The sequence below is a fragment of the Drosophila albomicans genome, chromosome 3 (genome assembly GCF_009650485.2).
Source record: "Drosophila albomicans strain 15112-1751.03 chromosome 3, ASM965048v2, whole genome shotgun sequence".
Lineage (NCBI taxonomy): Eukaryota > Metazoa > Arthropoda > Insecta > Diptera > Drosophilidae > Drosophila > Drosophila albomicans.
The window spans coordinates 9,843,965-9,863,309 of record NC_047629.2 but is presented as its reverse complement, the minus strand read 5'-3'; the positions used below and the strand labels follow the sequence as shown (position 1 = coordinate 9,863,309).

At 34.8% G+C, this 19,345-nt stretch overlaps 1 protein-coding gene across 4 annotated transcripts in view; it reads left to right on the top strand.

Annotated features, from left to right (window-relative positions):
• The window catches only part of LOC117566870 (syndecan), a 143,642-nt gene that overhangs the window by 12,830 nt on the left and 111,467 nt on the right, over positions 1 to 19,345 (top strand). The gene's annotated exons all lie outside the window — the stretch shown is intronic.

Genomic DNA, 19,345 nt, shown 5'->3' with positions numbered 1-19,345 from the left:
CTGGTGTTTGTTCACTTGGATAATCTAAATTTAATTAGTAAAATAAAAATATGGCTTGTTTATGTTCTTTAATTTTTGCTAATAAATCAAAATGAATTTGCAGTGAATAATCTTCTTTTTAATGGCATAATAAAAACGGAATGAAATTCAAAATTGGAAACAGTTTATTTTTGTTTTTGTAGAATTTGAAATATTTCAATTGACCTTGCCACACTGTGCTAGGTTTAATGCAGAGACAAGGGTATTATTAGTGTTGTGGAACTAATGAAATATTTAAATTGAGTTTAATCGTATTATCACTGCTTGCTTTTACATTATTTCAAGTGATTTTGCGTTGACCTTGCCACACTGTGCAGCTGGAATGTTGTTTGTCCATTTGGACTGTTTTTTTTTCTTTTTTTTTATTGTTGTTGGTGTTGAATATTTTTCGCACTTGCATTTGAAATTCACTTCCGATGCTTAAATAAAAATAGATGTTTGCTGGGGAAGGGAATGAGAAAGTGAAGCAAATAAAAACAAGTGTGTGCATAAGAAATATTGAAACCAGAATAGTTTTTACTACACACCCGCGCTCTCTCTCTCTCCTCCCCCTCCTCTGTTCTATGGCTTTAGCCACACGCCTTTAAGCGAATTTACATTTTCATTTACGCCTGAAATGAGCACGAGATTCGCCTCAATGTTGTGTGTGTGTGTGTGGGTGAGTGTTTGTGTGTGTGGAGACCTCAACAGCGCTTTGGCATTTGCTGTTGTATTATTTACACACAAAACTACATGGCACCACACACACACACAAACCACCCAATGAAACGCCGTTAGCGCCAGTGCTCCATGGGGTCGCTCTCTTCCTGACCTGCCTCTGCCTCTTCTCCCATCTCCCATCTCCCTCCTCTCCCATCTCCCATGCGCATCATATGCAAATACTCGTAATATTTTTCAAATGTTGTTTGCTTTGGCCCTGCACACAATTTTTACTTCTACTCGCTGCCTGCGTGCCTGCCTTTTCACATTTTTCAATTTTCCACGTTCGCTTTGTTGTCGTCGCTGATGATACTCCCCTCCGCCCCTTGCATCGCCCACACACGCACACTATGTTACACTACAAACAAACAACACACACAAACACACACACACGCATATATATTATACATTCTGGTATTGAGGCTTTGTGTGTTGCTTACATTTTCATTATTTTTTTTTTATGTGATATTTTTTCTCCTTGTGCTATTTGTTGTTCGCTCGCTTCTTAACAATTCTCACTTGGCTCTTCAGGCTCTGCGCCTGCCAAAAGGAAGTTGTGTCTCGTCCTCCCTCCCTCCCACCTACCTCCCTCTCCTCACCCGGTTAAATCCCGACCCTCCCAAAGTGTTTGCATTCTAAATTACCCATGGGCCAATGGACTATGTTGGCCCCTCAGTGTGTGTGTGTGTGTGTGTTCTTGGCTTCTTGGTTTCTCCGTTTCCGCTGCTCGCTTTGGTTTGTTCTCTTTTTTTATTATTATTATTTTCTGTTTTTTTTCTTATTTTTTTTTGCATATGTTGTATGGCAATTGGCAACGCAGACGTTGACAGTTTTATGCCGCAGCTAATTAGATTTGATAAAGTTTTTGGAGTCGCGACAAGGGCAACACATGTTGATTCGCAATGCTTGAAGAAATGTATAAAAAACGAGAGCAGAAAATCAATTCAATTCCCCGCGCTGCTCGTTTCTCCTACACCAAAAGTAGTTATATTGAGATTTCACAGCAAGATGAACTTACTTGAGCAGAGAATTCAAATTCTATTTGCATACACTACAAAAAAAATTCTAAAATTATGAATAATTTCTTGAATCAAGATTAAATGATGTTGAAATTGAACCATGATCAAAATTCTAGATTGCCCAATTTGGAAATTCAAGATTATAATCTTGTTTCAAGAATGGAAATATCTTAAATTTGAACCAAGAAAAATTCTAAATCATAATCAAACATTCTAAACTTCAGATTGCTTAAGAAAGAAAATACAAATAGGTTTGTGTAACTTTTTTCTAATATTAGATATAATTTTTTACATACGAATCGACTAGAGTTTGATCGTAAGATCAATGACAATATAGCACAATGATTTACTTCTAAGTGTAAGAAAAGGGAATTTTAACATTTAAAAAACAAGAGCTAAATTCTTGAATTTGAGATCTTTAAGATCTTAAAAAAATATTTTTTAATCTCAACTCGATGATTGGAAAACATAATCTTGTTTAAAGATATTTTTAAGATAGAAAAGTTTTTCAAGATTTGCAATCTTCTTTTCAATCTAGAATAAAATAGTCTTGGAGTAAGATTTCAATCCTAAAATAAATTGTTTTTAATTTTAAAATGCAAATTTAGCATAAAACCTAGGTTTAAGATTTTCTCGATCTAAAAATCTTATATAAAGATTTTTTTTTGTTTAAGATCGAAAAGTTCGGAAATCAGGATTTGCAAACTTCTCCTTAATCTAGAATAAAACATTCTTCAAGCAAGATTTTAATCTTAAAATGAGATGTTTTTAATCTTTAAATGCAAATTTAGTATAAAAATCTTGAATTTCGATTTTTTCAAGACTTCTTTTATTTTAAGATCAGAAAAATCTTAAATCAATATTTGCAGTTTTTAGTTTTTTTTCTCTCTGTGTACAAACAACTTATTCCCAGATCGTTTAATTGAATTTATCATGTTTTGCGAAATCTAGTAGTTGCAACAGCAACAGCAGCAGCCAAACATCAACAGCCTGGAACAATTAAACCAATTTCGAATTGAAATCCACACTTTTGTGCCTATCATTTCAAGCTAGAGTGCTTCTCTATCCCTCCTCACCATCGACCCCCCTCTCTGAATATTCGAGAGCTGTTCACTGAAATTCGAAATCCGTATTTAGGCCAAGCTTCTCTTGTGTAGATTGGATGCTGCTTTTTGAAAATTACAAAGCAGCATCAGCTACAAAATTAATGGCAGATGCGTTGTGTTGTTGTTACAGCTGTGAAATTAAATGGCACACACCATAAACATAGAAACTCTGTCTCACTCTTATCAAAGTATCTTTATCTCCCTTTCTCTATATATATCTGTAATATGTTGCATGCACTGATTGATGACAGGGTCATGTTGCAGGCTGAGTCAATTGCAGCGATTGCAATCGGATCAAAGTTATATTCTAAGGCAAAAATAAAACCCTTAAATCCACATTTGATCCCACAACTAATTACATATTTAAATACATGCAAGCCCAGACAACTGAGTGGTTGTGTGGGTGTGTGTACGTGTTAGTGTGTGTGTTTGTGTGGAGGGTTATTCAGTCAAAGTGCATAACAAATGTGAACCCAAAACTCTCAGTATCTCTGTGTGTATGAGTGAGTGTATAAATGTCTGCATACTTTGCGGCCAGTCCGGCACTGAACTCTCTCTCTCTCTCTCTCTCCCTCTCTCTCTGTCCCCCGGCCGGAAAATCCATGGAGAGGCTGATGAAAAATTTACATAAATTACTGCAGACTGGACTGTGGACTGTGTGTGTGTAGGAACAGGGCCAAAATAACATGCAAGAGAGCCAAAAGCCGAGGCCAAAGTAAAAAATAAACTAAATGGAAAGAGAGAGAGAGAGTGAGGGTGCGGGGGGAAGGTGGTGACGACGTTGACGATGACGACAACGACAACGAAATTAGCATAAATGTGTTGGAGTTTCATTTTGGCACAGTATATATAATAAGCATTATGCATTTGCGTGTTTGTTGATGTTGTTCTCGTTGTTGTTGTTGTTGTTGCTGATATTATTATTTTTTTTGCTGCTTGTGTATGTTTTTACTTTTTTTTTTTTTGTTGGGAATAGTTTTAAGCAGTGGTCCCCAAGCGTGCGACATGAAATGTTTTCAAACAGCGCTGAAGGCCAAGTTATAAAAAAAAAATGGAAAGAAAAGAGAAAACCAGAATGCAAAAACTTGTGTGTGGAGAGGCGTAATTTTGATACGCTAGCGTTTTGATCCTTTGAGGAAACACAAACCAAATAAAAAATGTAATCCTTGGTGAGAAATATTATATAATATTATGCCTTTAATAGGATACACGCTCCACTGGATTTTTTCTTCATTTATTATAAGCAAAACAAAATTAAATGAAATGGCTCTGAAAAAGGAAATATTTGTGTTCCACAAACACTTTTATATTGATTACCGCAAAGTTATTTTAATAGGATTATTTTTGTAAAATTCTAAAGGAATAATATATTTATATTTACTATATTTTTTCTTATTACCATTTATTATTGAGATTTGAGGTAAGAAATTGTGTTGATAGGCTAATATTCTTTAATTTAAAGGATTCTTTACATAAATAAATGAATTTATATATTCAACTGTTTTAAGTAATATAATAATATTTATATTTTTATTATATCCTTTAAATTTATGCGATAAATGTGGCGTTGTTCAGCTATTATATATTATTATATCAAATGCTAGAGTTTTTCACTTAAATTAACAAATATATATATTAAAATATTTTACTTTCATTGCTTTAGAAATTCCGAATTTAAAAATAAGAAAGAATCTCGTTTTCTGGACTGTGTTTTATTTCTTTTTGAATAAAAGCAAAACAGTGAGGCAATATTCTTAAAATATACCAAATTAATATACCGCAAAATGCTAAAATATACCAAAAGTTATATTTGGATTAGTGATATAGTACTTAATTCAAAATATACCAGATTGTCAGCCATACAAAAGTTTTTCTTAATTAACTTTTACAATTTGAAATTAATTTTTACTTTTTCGCTGTACAAGATTTGCAATCAACTGAATCTCAACTTTAAAAATTTAGCAAACTTCAAAAAATGGTTTATTTTACTTGAATAAAAATTATATTGTTTATTGTTTTTAGCTGATTTACGGAAATTTCGTATAAACATTTCTGTCACGTATGTAGATACAGATGTAGATTCAAGTGTTCATTATTCAGACTTTGCTTGCAAATAAATATTATTATTGTTGAACTGATATCGCAATCCCCAGTTGGGAAACGCACCCTAGAAAAAATTGACATTTAAAATGATCTGGTAAATTGATGGCGCCCAACCTTCGATCTGTCAGCAGCATTCCTCAGCAGAAGTTTAAGAAACGATATCGAATTGAATTTGACGCGGCTTGATGAATTGCATTTGGGATTATTGAATGTATCAGCGTCAGCTGTACGGCTTTAGATTACACAAAATTCCCATAAGTGTTCTAGGTAGTTTGTAGTTGGGTAAATGAATGCGAATTTCTCCCCCACATATGGTTGAGAGCATTCCGCTGGCTTCCTTCGTTTCGTTCAGTCCGAGTTTAATGACCAGACCCAAGTTTTTGTGTTGTATTCTTGTTCGGCACATGGAACGAGAGTAAATTACAAAGCCCAATGAAGGCGGCGTCCATCGCAACTAAGTTGTGTTGTGTGCTACTCTTTATCTCTTCTCTCTCCCCTCTCTCTCTCTCTCTCTTTGTCTCCCATGTTGTGTGTGTGTTTGTGTGCATTTTTAATCATGTGCTTGCCTACTTACGTACTAGAGTCCAACGTTATTATAGGCCAGGCCCATTGGGGAATAGCGCAATGTGCCACGTACTTAGTTGCTAATTCTTTATGTGCACACGAACATTTTTATAGCCCATCCTCTCTAGCCATATCGAGTCTTAGGACTTTGTCGTGAATTAAGCAACGCCAACGAATTAAAGTGTCGTAAATGAAAAATTAAAATATACGACTGTCGAGTGCGGAAAATTATTTTTGGAAGTTAATGATAAAAGAGTAAAATTTTGAGGGATAAATGCGAAGGAAATAGAAGGGAAATAGGCGGACGATGTTTAAAGAAGAAAATGTGAAGACATTTGAGAGAATTACAAGTGAAATTTATTGTTAAAGTGCTATAAAAAATATAATTTATAATTCTCTTAATATATACGAGTATAAATATGAAAATAATAGAATATACCAAAAATATAAAAATAACATACCAAATTAATGTACCACAAATACACTAAAATATACCAAATACTATATTTGGTATATTGATTAATACTACTACCACAAAGTACAAAGTATACATAGAAAGAAAAAGTGCTAAGATCAAAAATAAAATCTTGAAACAAAATTGTATGATGTTAACATGAAACAAAGAAAGTTTTTTCTTAAATCAATATGTTTATTTTCTAATTGTATTTTCTATAGTCACTTCTCACACTTTGTTAGAGTATCCGTCAGCCAGTTACTCGCAAGACAAAAGCATTTCATGCCCGCATTTTATTTGCAGAATGCGCCTTCGTAGCAACGCTTTGAAAGTCCATTGCCATGCGAGGCACATAACCATGTCCATATACGGGTGTGTGTCTTTGTGTGTGTGAGTTTTATAAGTGTGTTGAAACGGAAGTGCAGATACAGTAAAGACCCGTAAAAATGTGCAAATTTGACACTTGGAATTCAATGTCAACGACTCTTTCTCATTCGCAAAAGGTGCATCGATTGTCTCTACTTGAGTGTGAGTGTATTTGTGAGTGTGTATGTGTGAGTGTTCAATTAAAAGTACTTGGAACTGTTGCCAGCTGCTGCTACAAAACCAACAACATCCAATCGCCAGTATCATCTCTATGTGTGTGTATGTGTGCCTGAGTAATTGAGAATTGTCATTGCATAGTTTTAGGCATTCGAATTCCATGGATGTATGAGTTATAGCGTTTGTGTGTGTGTGTGTGTGGTTGGTTGTACTCTGTTGCAATATGAGTATATTTCACTTTTGGCACGTTCTGTGCCACTTTTTCCGCTTGGTCGAGTTATTTACTTTTATTATTGCAGTTATTTTTCTTGTTGTTTTGTATGCAAATTTCTAATTTCACAAATGTCACTGCATAGTTTGAGGCGCAAAGGGAGAGAGGAAGAGCAAGAGAGAGAGAGGAGAGGGCGTTAGCTTTGGGTATTTATTTGGTCGCAACATCACGCCCATCTTTTGAGTAAACAACAACGAAGTAAATTCAAATACGAATATGTATGTCATACAAAACACACATGTGTGTATGCGTGTGTGTGTGTGTGAGTGTGTGTGAATATCAAATACGTACGTGTTTGAATATCATCGCATAACTCTGTCTGTTAGCCTTGTTTGTTGTTTTCTTATTTTTTTGTTGTGTGTTCCCTTCATATATTTTCATAAAATGCGTCTTGTGTTCTCTGGCTAACCTAAGGGCGAAATATGATATATCAGTTATTGGATGAATTTCATATTTATGATGTCACGGCTCGGCAAATTTAATTGTATATTCAAACTTCGAACTTAGTTTACGAGCGATATGAACAAAGCTTTATTTGTTGCTTAACAACTCTTAACAGTTTATAAAATAAGTATTTAATGATTGCAAATTTTATAATAGTTAAATTTAGAAATTTGGAGTGTGAAAAGTAAAATGATTGTAAATGTCTTTCTTTCATTCTATCTTCAATTTTTAAACTCTGCCCTTTAGCCAAGTAAACTTAAAACCTTTTTGCTTCACTCTTTTTTAATTTGACATTCCACTTCGTATGCGTTGCCTCTTGTGGAATGGAGCAACAATGGAGACCAGGTGTGAGTATGCGAAATATGGAAATTCCGTTTACCAACTTTTTTGTCGAATGGTGCTCAAAGCTTTGAGATAGCAACAGCCTTTGACTTTGGACTTTGTGCTTTTAAGCGGAACTTCAAAGCTTCGCTGAAAGTCGCCTTTGCTTTTGCAGATGCGAGAAAGGCACAACAAACAAAAAAAAAAAAAAAAAAAAAAAATGGAGATGTGGGAAAGAAGAGAAATGGGAACTTTGACTGCTTATAAAGCCAAGGCTCAAAATTTTACAGTCAAAATGAATATGAAGCATTTGAGTTGTTGCCACGCTGTGCTAGTGTGTGTGTGTGTGAGTGTATGTGTGTGTGTGATAGCTGCCCACATCCTGGTTAAAGGACTCGAAAAAGCGGAGAAGAGAAAGGAAGTGCGAGTGAAACAAAAGCTCGTTCAGCAGTTAATTCCCGTTGCTTATCATCAGTTGGCAAACTTTGCATTGACTGACACACTTACACACACACACACACACACCCCTACAGACACACACAGCCACAATGACAATCAGCAAAATGTGAATACAATGAATGAGAATATATATCCACAAACATCTGGACAACTTTGGACTGACTGTGGATATCTGGCGGATGCTGATGCCGCCTTGTGTCGCCTTTACACCCTGCACTCTCCACTCCTCCCCTTCTTCTCTTCTCTTCTTTGGTCTGGTTAAGTCTGGCCTGGTGCTGACATCATTGTCTTGCAATGCCGCTGCGCTCATTTGAGTCGACTGCATACAACTGTAAAACGTGGCACATCCAATGCGCTGCCCACTTTTTTTCTTCCCCCCCATTTTATTTTGCGATACGTGTGTGTTTTTCTCTCTTTCTCTCTCACGCTCTCCGTTTCCTTGCGCTTTGCCTGTCGGAATGCTCCCATTTTCTTCATTTTACACATTTTTCCACAAGGTTTTGCCATTTTTTTTTTAGTTTTTTTTTTGTTTTGTGCTCTGTGCCTTCTGCTTTTTGTTGCGACAGCTTTTGTGCTTGTGCCTTTAATTGAAGATTTTTTGACAGCAAACGTCGTCGACCAACTTGCTTCTGCTGCTGCATCTGATGTTGTTGTTGTTGGCGACGGCATTGCATTGCAGTGGCCTGGTCATAAGCCTCGGTCTCGGTCTCTCCATGGAAAGTCAAGAGAGATGTGGAACAGTCATAGAGTTCGTAGAACTTTTGCTGCTGCATCTGCCACAATAGCAACAGCAGCAACAACGATAGCGGCTGTCAAGCAACAACTTTGTGTTGGCAGCAAACGTGGCGGCGGTTTACTTTATGCCCAGAACCTTTCACTATCGACATCAGGCTTACGTGGTCTGCCCTCCATTGCAAATATATATCTAGACACATACCTAAGGCTACATATATTAAAGTTGTTTTTCTTTCTTTTCTTCTTCTTTGACTTGACTTTAAGCTGATAACTTTTTCTTCGCATACATTTGGCTTAGTACACATGTTTTTGCAACTTCCAAAACTTTTGCTAAAAACTTAATAATTGATTGTGGCTGTTGAGATAGATTGATTCAGCATAAAATGCTCTTCATTTACCATCTTAAAGTGAGCTTTGATTATGATCTGACAGAGTCAGATAGTCGATAGACGTTGCAGTAAAAGTTTTCCATTTTGTATCGTGAGATTGGCAGCAAATCCATTTGCAACTTGCCACGTGCAAGTTGCTGCACTGTTGAAGGACTCGTGACGCTGACTCGATATCGCGTGTGAACGGATTTGGAGCTCACGTGTCTTTTTCGACGAACTACTGCTGCGATATCTATTATAAATGGTTTTTTATACTCGGTATCCAGAGGCTAGAAGGGTGTTTTATGTATGTGCCTACATTAAATGTATAAAGTATAAACATACATTGTGAATCGGCATCAACAATCGAGATGATATAGTCTTGTCTGTCTGTCTACACGACTCTCAATTATATGCGATGAGACAAAAAACAGTATAATTTATTAAAAAAATAATCTTTTAGGGCAAAAAACGGGTTGCTTTGGTCAATAATCTGGTATTTTTGTATTCCATGGTGGATTTTTAAAGTAGTAGTATATATAAAGAAATATAGCTTTTGGTATATTTTAGCAATATTTCTGTATATTCTGATTCTGATGACTCAGCATAAAAAGCCTAGACAATTTATCTCCATTTGTCTAATATCTGCGATCAGATAAAAAAAGTAGAAGTTATTCAAAAAGTAATCTTAAAAGCATAAAACGTGGTATGCGTTGCTTTCGTCGTCAATCTGGTAATTTTTGTAATGTATGGTATATTTGTAAAGTAGCAGTATATATAAAGAAATATAATTTTGTTTTTCTATTGTATGGTATATTGTTAAATTATTAGTATATAAAAAGAAGTATAGCTTTTAGTATATTTTAGTAGTATTTTTGTGTATTCTGATTCTGTAATCAGTTTTTTATGACTAGTATCAAAAGTCTAGACAATATAGCCATGTCTGTCCATCCATATAAAAAAGTAAAAGTTAATCAAAATATAATCTTATAAGGTAAAAAAGTGTCTTAGTTGCTTTGGTCAATCTGGTATTTTTTATTATGTAGTATATATTTGAAGATGTAGTATGTGTTGGAAAATATAGTTTTTGGTATATACTATTATGTTTTCTGTATATTAAATTGGAATATTTCAACGATAACACTGCATAGTTAGCTTGTATTGATTGTTCTTATGGGTATATTTTATTATTTTTTCTGTATACTAATTGGCATATTAACTAAAAATCGATAGCGGGTGTTTTACAGTCACCCACACTTGAGTGATTTGTATTTAATTGCTTCTGTTAATAATACTTTTCTGTAAATACGTTGAGTGCTTAAGTTAAATATTACGAGATTACGTTCTTTGTGCACGACTTTTCATTGGCAAAAGAGAGTTACGGAAAAAGTACTCGAAATTAGCTGTTGACTTGGTCAAATGCATTTCATTCACCTGCAAATTGCATCGAATCACATTTATTACATATTCATGGACATTGCGGCAATGACAAAACGGCATTGGCAACGGCAAATGGCAACAACATCGAGAGCTGCAAAAGCAGCAGCAAATCATGAATATTGATAAAGCAAATTGTTTGCATTTTGGTTTATTATTTCGTTGGCGCTGACAGAAAATGCAGTAAAATTTGCAAGAATTGCGCGAAATCGTTGATCAATTTGGCCAACCAAATAACTGCAATTGAATTATTGCTATCTGAACTATTCAGATACCATTTTGTTTTCTGTGTATTTACATATTTAATTGCATTTAATTTTGTTGGACGTAGTTTAATGTAAAAGATAATGCGAATAATTATTGGCTTGATTTATTTACCTTACCTTGCTTCTCTATAGTCGCAAATTGCCGTCCATTGAGTGTGATTTTTCCGAGGGTATTGCGTAAAACGTTTTCTCATTTGTTTTTAATTACTGTTGCAAACGGAAATGCACTATATGTATAGTATATTTATATATGTGAAACATTTGCATAAAATGTTCATTGATTGCGCAGCGCATGCCGAAATTATTCATTTGTAACACACTGAAGAATCATTTAACAAGCTACTTGACTGATTTTCCGTATTATTGCATGGTAAATTTTCCCAATGATTCAATTTCAGTTTCACCTCAACATGGGGCAAAACCCATTGAAAAGGAAAAGAAAAACCCGCGCTCAAAAGGTGCAAAAATCGATGTTGTTGTTGTTGGCGTTGTTGTTGTTGGCGTTTTTCCGCCTCTTCTCCCATCACCCTGAAGTACAGAAAACAAAATCGAGTTGATGTCGTGCGTTGCTCACATTAAGGGCAGTTAAGGGGTAAAGTGGTGGTTGACTATACGGATATTCCCTGTTCGAGTGTTTGTGGCATTGTATATCCATCCAATTATACATTGCGCAAAATAATAAAAATTAACGATTGTGGCCAAGCGCGAGAGCGCGTCATCATCATCGATGGCTGACCCACTTTTGGGAATGTTTCTTTTTTGTCTTTGTTCCACTCGCTTCGAAACGAATCCGAATCCGAATTCGATTCTCATTCTTTTTGTTCTCTTCTTCGATTTGAATGATGGAATTTGATTTGCCAAAAACGATTCCGAATTTCTGTAAACGAAATACTCTTTGATATGGCATGTTCTTTGAAATATCGTGCAATATTTGTAATTGCTATAGTTTTTTGTTTGATGCTGCAAATGTTTCAAATGGATTGATGCAAAGATTTCCTTTAGAAAATCAAATTAAGTTAGAAAAAATTCTCTTTTTTGTGGCAGATTTTAAATGTCTGAAAGCATTCCTTCATTATGTAAATTCGATTTAAATTTGGATCTATAATTTGTATATTTTATAGTGGAAGACTTGCAATTCTATATTTTTTTAAAATTTTTGTCTATCTTACATTTAGTTTCCCATTATTTGGGGAATTTGTATAAAAAGCAATTAATCATTATGCAAATTCGATTTAATATTGAATCTATAAATAGATTTTTGTAGATTTTGTTACAGTATAACAACAGTACTTTAGATTACTGAAAATTTGGTTGCTATCGAATACAAATTGTTGAAGTTATTTAAGAAGTAATTCCTATGTTATATGTGGTATATTTTATACTATACAATATATTAAGAATGTAGTACTAAGTCGATATACCAAAAATAGATTTCGGTATATTCCAGTATTTTGATCAAATTATTTGGTATATTTGGAAATAATAATACCAAAATCAAATATGGTATTTTATAGGATAGGTTTTGTTTTAGCTACACACTATTTTTTGACTATATTTGTGCTTCATCCAATTTCTTTGGAATAAGGCAATTTGGTATTCCATATTTAATCTGAATATTTTTATATATTTGGTATAAATGTTGAACTATAATTTGTGCATTTATTCTATAAAGTAGCAATATTTTATAGGCTATATCCAATTGTTGCTACACATTATTTGTTGACTATAATTTGTGCTCATTCAACAATAATTTGAAATCATTGCGGCATGATTTTGTTTGTTGTTCATGTAATTCAATTTGCAGTTGGCGTCGCATCTGTTACACGAAAAGTTTTGCATACTTTTCAGCGTTAACAAATGGTTAAATAAATATTTGCTCAACTATGTATTTGATTTTGATTTTCTGTGCACAAATTTTATTTATTCGATTTCGATTTTACCGCCACCGAAAATCATCGCTTTATTTTCCACTTATTCATTTATTTATTTTCGAACGCGTCCATTCAATTAATTGGCGATAATTTAAAGCAGCTGCTGGAAATTCGAATTTTTCATTTTCTTTGTTTTGCTTGTTAATTTTTTGTTCGTTGTTGTATTGTGTTTTTTATTTTTATTTGCGCACACAGTTTGCGTGGCGCAAATAAGAGTCTCGTGAAGCAATTTAAATTTTGCAGGTAAACAAATTAAACACGTCGAATAATGAGCAAAACATTTTAATTGTGCGTGGGCCCCGGCTAAATTAAGCACGAAAGAGCGGAGCCAGCACAAAAATGAAACAGGCAAAAAAAGGTGGAAAATAAAAAGCACTGCTGTAAGGCTAAAGAAATGTACAAAATGTTTTCACCGTGTGCACATTGCACTCATTCGTTCTCCTGTTCCCTTCTGTCTCTCTTTCGTTCTCGCTATCGCACAGTTGACGGTCCCCAAGCGTCAGTTAGAGCGCCAGACTCTGACTTGTGGCATATGCTAATGAGCCCAGTGCGGGCGACTTTATGTCTGACTGTCAGACTCGCTCGCTCACTGAGTGACTGACTGACTGACTGGATGTCGCTCACTCTCTGCTTTTGCACTTCCAATGTTTCACTGTCCTGTGGAGCGCGAACTTGTCGGGAAGATAATTCCCAGCCTGCTCTAAAACTACAAAAAAAAAAGAAGAAGAAAAAGAAGCAAACCAACTGTTCTCGTGCATTTTAAGCTGCTTGTTAGCAGAGCTTTGCTTTAACGACACTGCACCACTATCGCGTGTGTCACAATTTTAATATTCGATACCCTGTAATGTCGGTTAAGCAGTATGGCAAGTATGGTGGTTAAAGAGATAATATGGGATAATTAGTAAAGTTTCATTAAACATAAATAATACTGCTTCCTGCTGACGACTGACTTCATTCTAACTGACTGCTGCTCCTGCTTTGATGACTGATGATATCGATAGCTTAGTGCCTATCGTCTTGCTAATGCCAATTGATATCGATGGCGTCAATTGACTAGCCACCACTTTTATTATGATTATATCAATGTGACCATGAGAACCATGAGAAAATTAATCGTGTCAGCAAAAACACTAGACAATATATCTCAATATCAAAAATAAAATACGTTTTATTGCAGCCGTAAGTTCATAATTAAAATTTTATAGTCTCGAAATGAAGCTGATTAAGACTCTTAGCGCTTAACATTTTAAATCTATTTTCATTTAACGCTTCGTTAAATTGTGACTAGGGGGTCAAAATTATTATTTTTATAACGAATTTTTGAAATACGGACAATAATAGCAATAGTATTTATGATTCATGAGAATTTAATTTCGAACGGAAAAAAATGTCGAAATTATTCAAGAAATACTTTTGTTTGGCAAATAATGCCGACTGCAATCGGATCTAAGCTGCTTTGGCTAACAATTTTGTATATTTTCTATAGTATATTTAATCGATAACCAAAAATTGCCTTTGATATGTTTTAGTATATTTTATTAAAAAAAATAAAGCAAAACTCTCTTACAAAAATATTAGTTATATTTTAATTAAATACTTAGCCTGAAGAATACAAAAAGTATTATTATTGATACTACAAGTCATTGTTTATTTTTGAATTTAATTAAATTATTATTTGTTGTTTGCTCTGGTTACATTTTAGTTACAGAGTATTACATTAGTGCACACTTCACTTTGATGTGCTATTCTTTTGTTTTTTTGCATTGCCTTGCTGCAAGTGCACTGACCATGAAAAATGCAGTCAAACTGTGAGACGTACGAAACAAGCAAAGCTGAGAAAAAGATAACAAAAGCCGAAAGACATTTTGTGTGCAGCCCGGCGTCTCTCTTGAGTGTTGCGCCCCCTTCTTCACAAGTTAATGAGGAAATAAGCTTAGATAATGCGAACGAGACATAATGTTGTGGCCCCTCAGCAACGTCGTATGAATGTATGAGGAGGAGGAACACGAGCCACACTCAGCAGCGTCATCGTGTTATTGTTGTAGGTGAAGAGAAGCGTGTGTGTGTGGGGAATGGGGAGTGAGGGATGATGGCGGGGTAACTCGTCTCATATTCTCGTGTGTTTGCGGTTGTGTCACTTAAGCATTTCGTAAATGGTTTGTTTTGTCTTGCAATTAGTTTGAAAGGGTTGCCCACATCCAACAGGGCGAAGAATGAATGGCACAACTTTTGGACAATGGACAGCTTTGTCTGGTTTTTGTTCTTGGTTTGGAGGAATGCTCTGAGTATTGCATATCTTTTGCATACCAGAAATGCGAGTCGTAATTACTCCGTTAACATGGTGCACAGTATTTTGATTGGATTTTGCTTCTTGACTTGTCCGAAGAAGAGGGACAAATATTGATTTGGTGGTCTCCAATTGTGGGAGCTAAGTAAATATTTTTGTATAATTGTCGCAGCATGTTGTGAAATGTTTATGTTTTGATACTGATAAGCAGTTGATGATGACCGAATTGATGACTTAATTCATAAAATAAAATCAATCTATTATCACCGTTTAAAACAATATTCGTTTTTGTGCAGTTGCCAGCCATCATTTGTCGCGCTTAATTGATGGCTATGTGGCATTTAAAAGCCTGTCTACGTCATGATGGCAAAACAAACTAATTAATTTTAAATACTTTATAGCAAAATCATTTGCAACAATAACATGTTGCAAGTGCAACATGGGGCAGTGTCGCCAACAGAGAATGACATTAATTATACAATAAATTACAGGTTTTATGTATGCTGCAGAATTATATAATAATAAATATTTGCAATGCCCCGAACGGCGCAGAATTTAATTAAAATGCCAAACGCATCATAAATATTTCATATACAAATATATTTTGTGGCGCCTCAGGCATATTTTACATATTTGCAATAAAATCAAATAAAATCACACTTTAAAAAGTGTTTCACATCGAAAGCTACTGGGAGCGCAATTTTTTGTATTGTATTTTTTTTTCTTTTATCATTTTGTTATTCTTTCCTTTATTGCTTGACAAACAATTTGACAATTACGTATAATCAACTTGGAAGCTCTTTTAAATGGGCAAATTCATAGGCTTCATTTAAATAATACCCAAGGACAATGACAAATGAGCAGCTTTTGTTTTACGGTTCAAAAAGGGATCAAGTTTTGGTAAATGTGATAACAATGGACACAAAGTGTGGCATGTGTGTGTGTGTGTGCGTGTGTGGAGAAAGGCGTCGCCTTTCGATGGCTGTTGGCCTTTTGCCCCCATCAATTTGTCTAAAACAATGCCGCTCTCTATTTGCCTGTTATGCCTTACCTTTATTTGCATGAAATAACTACACCCACAGCTTAGGATAGAGGATACATTATATAGATGGTTATAGAGTCGAAAATTCACTTCAATTGTTTTTGATTAGCTAGAGCATGGGTTTATTTTTATAGCCGCTACCCATAGGGTAAAAAGGTATTATTACTTGATTCCGTCCAAGCGTAATTTCGAAGTTAGAGTTGCGATTTTTGGTACATATAACAATAATTACAGTTTTTATGATTTCTGAAAATTTGGATGCGATGAGATTTTGTTTGGTATATGTTGCTTTCGCTGACAATATGGTATATTTTGGACTTTATAGTATATTTTGCACTCTACGGTATATTTAACAGGTAGTACTAAATCAGTATACCAAATATAACCTTTGGTATATTTTTGTATTTTTATGGTATGTTTATGAGGTGTTTTTACTTTATGGTATATTTCGAATCTAGTAATATATCAATATACCAAATACAACAGTCAGTATATTTTTAGTATTTTGCGGTATATTAATTCGGTATTTTTAAAATACCTCTCTATTTTACATTCATTAAAAATAGGTAGCGGGTATCTCAAAGTCGACCACACTAGACTGTAATTTTCTCACTTGTTAGATTTATTGGAAGCAACATTTTTATTTTGCTGTGTTTTCCATTTCCTTTTTCGGTATTATTGGCTTGTTGCCCAAGAATTATTAATATCAATACTCGTACATTCTCTAACAATTTTCTCTCTCATCTTTTGCCTTTATTTCTAGGTACGTACTCAATTAAATATTGCTGGAATTTGCATGGGACTTAATTGTCCAGCCAGCTGACATGCTAAGCCCAATCGCAAAAGCCCCCTGGTTCAGTAAAAATGTGTAAGTCATGTGAAAATATTTCATGCAAGTTGCTGGCTAAAATGGAATTTATGGAATGCAAAAAGTGCCAATGTCAATATTTATGGATCTTTCATGGAATTTACACTCAAGGCCAATAATTTTCATTGCTTGCTTGCTGTTCATGAAAATCTAAATGGAAAAACGTATATACTACGTATGTATATTTATTTGCGAAGAGAAATTACAAAAATTGCCAGAACAACGTCGAATGTCTCGTCAAAAAGTTTTCAACGGGCCATAATTTTATGGCATCCATATGAATGTGAAATTGCGGAATGGAAAATACGTAAAATACAGTTAACTTTATTGTGGTTGCCTAGATAAATCTACGCAGGCTTATTTCAGTAGGCGGCACAGTGGTAAAAGATGATGATGATGGTAAGGGAAATGTGGAATAAACAATTGAAATAGAATAAACAGAGGTTAGAGATGCGATTAAGAGCTCTGATGTTTATAATTGCGGTAAAGAGCATTGCATGCGAAATGAGCTTAGTCGAGCTTAGGCTTAGGTTTAGTGCCACCGCAAATGACACTCGCACCACTGTGCGCGGGCTACAATGTAAATGCAAATATAAGAGTCGGCGGTTTGATGAATGTTCGCCAGATACACTCGGTATTTACTCATGCTACACATATTTGAGTATGTATTTGTATATGTGTATCTGTATCTGTATCTGCATCAATGTTTTTGTATCTGCATCTGTGTGTTTGTGTGTGCGATGAGTATGTTTGAATGGATGTTTTTATGACCACAGAAATAATTTTGTTTTTACTGTGCAAACATTAGATAATCATTTTGTGGCTACGCCTTTCACCACTCGTTGTCACCCTCTGCCATCAGTCTGCTGTGGTTGCTTTTATATCTGTGTGTGTGTCTATATGTGTGTGTGTGCTATATGCCTGTCAGCTGAGTTAATGTCATTTGCAAAACGAGAATGAAAACGAGAACGAGTACGAGAATTCATCCATGCCTCTTTTTTACTTTTTATTATTATTTTTTTTGGTAGCATCACCGACGGCGCAGCTTGTTGGTCGAGGTAATAAATGTGTGTGTGTGTGTGTGTGTGTGTCTGCTGCGTGTGCATATGTTATAGCCATTTATTATGTAAAATTAAATTTCATTTGACTTTGCAAACTAACTAACTGACATCCAGAATCATATAAGCCGCCAGATAGTCCTTTGTTATGTGACGTTGCCATAGAAATACCTCATTTTCATGGTACTAACGCACCTTCAGTCTCTTGACTCCAACTCCGACTCCAATTTCCCTTGGCAGCAAGAGCAGCAACAACAACAACAAACATTGGCAGCACTTGACGCGCGTTTTATTATTTCCTCGTAGGATGTTCATGTGAATTGTGTGTGTGTTGTGCCCAAGGAGTGCAGTGACGTTGAACCGAGCTGCAATTGTCGTCCTTAACGTGTCTTCATTCGATTTTCATACCCGCTACCCATGGGGTAGAAGGGTATTATTGTGTAGGAATAAAATGTAACAGGCAGAATGATATACAATAATATCTACAGAGTTTATGATTTCTGAACATTTCAATGCGATGTACAAGTTATTTCAGAAATACTTTTAAATGGCAAAAAACGTCTACTGCCATCGAAACTTAGCTGGTTTGCCTCTATGCTATATTTTGAATATATTACTATATCAATATACGAAATATATCCTTCAGTACATTTTAATATTTTTGTGGTATATTAATTCGGTACATTTTTAGAAAAATACCGCTTTGTTTTGCTTCTTGTATCTAGTACTCAATGGTATATTTTGAATGTAGTATCATTGCCAAAAATAGTTGTTGGCATATTTTCAGTATTTTTGTGGTATATAATTTTGGCGAAGAAAAATACCACACTGTTTGCTCTTATTCTCCAGTACTCGATGGTATATTTTGGATGCAGTACTATATAAATATACCAATAAATATACCTTTGGTATATTTTCAGTATTTTTGTGGTAGTTTATTGTTGTAGTCTTATACAAATGTAAAGCAGCGAGTATATAAAAATCTGGTATATTTTGTACTCCGTGGTATATTTTAAATCTAGTACTATATTAGTGTACCAAACATAGCCTTCAGTATATTTTAGTGGAATATTAATTTGGTATATTGATTGATAGCGGGCATCTCACAGTCGAGCACATTCGATTCAAGTTTTCTTAGTTGTTTTTTTTTTCGTTGTCGAGCTATAAACTTCCGCTTGGTTGCCTGCCCTTATTCCAACTCCAACTCCATTTCCATCTTTGTATCTCGCCGTTTTCCTTTGATTCTGCGTTGAGCTGGTGCAACCATCTCGTCGTCGTTCATTTCATTTCAATGCTCTTTGCGCACTTTTCCATCTTTTACTTTGTTAATG